Genomic DNA, 3,950 nt, shown 5'->3' with positions numbered 1-3,950 from the left:
CATTTGCTGACATAGTGCTCTAAATCTAAAATGTGAGATACAGTACAGGTGTTTCTAAAAATGTATTTACAGAAATAATTTTATCGACGACTGCGCCGCTAAAGCGGAGTTATTGAACGCAGTTTTCCGAAATTCCTTCACCAGGGAAGACGAATGGAATATTCCAGAATTTGAAACACGAACATCTGCTAGCATGAGTTTCTTAGAAGTAGATACCTTAGGGGTTGCGAAGCAACTCAAATCGCTTGATACGGGCAAGTCTTCAGGTCCAGATTGTATACCGATTAGGTTCCTTTCAGATTACGCTGATACTATAGCTCCCTACTTAGCACTCATATACAACCGCTCGCTCACCGATAGATCTGTACCTACAGATTGGAAAATTGCGCAGGTCGCACCAGTGTTCAAGAAGGGTAGTAGGAGTAATCCATTTAACTACAGACCTATATCATTGACGTCGGTTTGCAGTAGGGTTTTGGAGCATATACTGTATTCAAACATTATGAATCACCTCGAAGGGAACGATCTATTGACACGTAATCAGCATGGCTTCAGAAAACATCGCTCTTGTGCAACGCAGCTAGCTCTTTATTCGCACGAAGTAATGGCCGCTATCGACAGGGGATCTCAAGTTGATTCCGTATTTCTAGATTTCCGGAAAGCTTTTGACACCGTTCCTCACAAGCGACTTCTAATCAAGCTGCGGAGCTATGGGGTATCGTCTCAGTTGTGCGACTGGATTCGTGATTTCCTGTCAGGAAGGTCGCAGTTCGTAGTAATAGACGGCAAATCATCGAGTAAAACTGAAGTGATATCATTTGTTCCCCAGGGAAGCGTCCTGGGACCTCTACTGTTCCTGATCTATATAAATGACCTGGGTGACAATCTGAGCAGTTCTCTTAGGTTGTTCGCAGATGATGCTGTAATTTACCGTCTAGTAAGGTCATCCGAAGACCAGTATCAGCTGCAAAGCGATTTAGAAAAGATTGCTGTATGGTGTGTCAGGTGGCAGTTGACGCTAAATAACGAAAAGTGTAAGATGATCCACATGAGTTCCAAAAGAAATCCGTTGGAATTCGATTACTCGATAAATAGTACAATTCTCAAGGCTGTCAATTCAACTAAGTACCTGGGTGTTAAAATTACAAACAACTTCAGTTGGAAGGACCACATAGATAATATTGTCGGGAAGGCGAGCCAAAGGTTGCGTTTCATTGGCAGGACACTTAGAAGATGCAACAAGTCCACTAAAGAGACAGCTTACACTACACTCGTTCGTCCTCTGTTAGAATATTGCTGCGCGGTGTGGGATCCTTACCAGGTGGGATTGACGGAGGACATCGAGAGGGTGCAAAGAAGGGCAGCTCGTTTTGTATTTTCGCGTTATAGGGGAGAGAGTGTGGCAGATATGATACACGAGTTGGGATGGAAGTCATTACAGCATAGACGTTTTTCGTCGCGGCGAGACCTTTTTACGAAATTTCAGTCACCAACTTTCTCTTCCGAATGCGAAAATATTTTGTTGAGCCCAACCTACATAGGTAGGAATGATCATCAAAATAAAATAAGAGAAATCAGAGCTCGAACAGAAAGGTTTAGGTGTTCGTTTTTCCCGCTCGCTGTTCGGGAGTGGAATAGTAGAGAGATAGTATGATTGTGGTTCGATGAACCCTCTGCCAAGCACTTAAATGTGAATTGCAGAGTAGTCATGTAGATGTAGATGTAGATGTAGAGAAGTAACATCAGTATGGAATATAGCATTGTTATCGGAAGCATACATTCTTCTGCTTGTTAGTTCAGTTTAGGGCCTAAAAGATTCTCTAGTGAACCATTGGCTACTCTGTGTAGGTGTGTCTAGAATGCATTGTTTCTGCATTTATTTATTCACAATGGACGTACGTTGTTCCGTTGTTTTTGTATTCTCCTAGACTTATGTGACTTGATTTCTTAGTGTTCTCAAATATAAAAATGCTCTAAAACCACATCATATTGTAAAGGAGGATTTTGCTGAAAATGACTACAACAGAGACAAACCAAAGTAATTCTTACTAAATCTCCAAGCAGAATTTAAAGGAATAACTAGTGTGAAGCTTTCCCAGAGATTTTCTTCAGGGTGGATAAAGTTGATCATACTTGAAATATTAATAAATATATTTAAGAAAATCTGTCTAGTTTTGCATCCACTTTGTATTTCAAATAGCTATTGAAATTCAAAAGTCTGCTTCTTACTGCAGTACCACTTTCCATATTATAGTGATCTTGTAATTATGAGAAAGATAATATGTACGAAATTTCTTGCATGTGTGGTAAACTGCAGTGAAGGGACTGGAAAATGTAAATCATCTTGCTCAAGATAGAGAGAAAACAGTACAAGTAACTGTAAAATGTATTAAAAACTGAAAAATGAGTTTTAAAAATTTAATAAAATACAATATTTTGTGTTTGAAACTAACAGGGTACTAGTGCAGGTGCAGACAGACAGAGAAACGTGTACTTGAACTTTTGGAAGTAAGTATAAAATAAACTAGTTGAAGAAATGAGTTTGTAAAAAGGCAAGAAATTATAAGTGGCATGGGAGAAGAGGCAGAGGTAGACCCTGACAGAGATGGGTACCATAACAGGCAATTCCTGCCTAATATCTGAAGAGAAGATGATGATGATATGCTTCATTATAACAATTATGCTCAATGACTTCAAAAGAATATTATCAGTGAACACATGGAGTAAGGAGTGCATCTGTCAGAATTTTCAGAATGTTAATATTTTTTAAATAATTCCACAAGGTTCATACACTTTTGAAAAATTGGTGTTATGTCCAGTGTTACACTTTCAAGAAAAGACTCAATAGCAGTACCTGGTTCAGCACGTGGATGTGTTCCATTACCCCGAGTACATGCACTAAGTGCTGGGAGCATCAACGCCAATGTTATGTAATTAATAATGTTGTGTTTCAGTGAATGGTACACTGTGATACATTTTTGAATAGGTCTTTATGAATTGAAATGAATTACCGAATTAAAAAAAACAGGGTGCGATTTGAAAGTCATACCGCTGTTTGTATATTTGTAAAAAGGAAAGCAACAATGAAGGCAATCGTGCTGACTGATATGTCCCCCTGATGGCTAAAGAACATTTGCTTGAAACGTTTTGTAATTTGCGTCTGGACAAACAGTTGTTTACGGTGGTCAAGATAAATGGGCCACCCTGTATATAGACTATTATTACAATGGGGTTTCCACACCCAGAGGCATTTTAAAGGCACTGCCAGTTGCCCCTCCCGTGGGGAGGAGTCCATGTTTGTGCATCATGTATCTGAAATGGGACATGGTAACTAGCCCTGTCTTTAACTCAACATGATGAAAACTGCCTAAAAACCACATCCAGGCTTGCCAGCAAACCAAGCCCCATTGTTAACCTCTGAGGCAGGTTCAGTACTGGGTAGGCATGCCTCCCTGTGTTCCAAAAGCAGGCACTTTAATATGATTGGCTATCTGGGGGTCTCTTCTCTGTGTGTAGCAATTAATAAAAATAATACTGCTGTGAAAATCATAGTCAAATAGGATGCTACAAATGTGCAAATAAAATAGGAGGCTTAGAGTCTCATATCCTGTGAAAAACCCTACATATTGTTGTGGTTTGCAGTCCAAAGTCACAAGATGGTAATTCTGGAAAATCTGAAATTGACAGGGAATTACATTTTACATGGAGAAACCATGGAATTTCAAAAATTCTCAGTGAATTCTCTGTTTTTAACTTGCCACTGCAACTCATTTTTATTGAACTTTATAAGCCAAAAGTTTTAAAATACCAAATATTTCAAAGTGTACTACTTATTTGAATATTATTCCATATAAATTATTGAAGTTTAAGTTTGGGTGCATGGGTTGGTGCTAAACACAGTTGATACACTGTGTAGATCAATGAAATCGCTTTGGAATCGACTTTGGCCC

This window comes from Schistocerca gregaria, chromosome 4, assembly GCF_023897955.1.
Source record: "Schistocerca gregaria isolate iqSchGreg1 chromosome 4, iqSchGreg1.2, whole genome shotgun sequence".
Taxonomy (NCBI): Eukaryota; Metazoa; Arthropoda; class Insecta; order Orthoptera; family Acrididae; genus Schistocerca; species Schistocerca gregaria.
Note: the sequence above shows the minus strand (reverse complement) of the source record.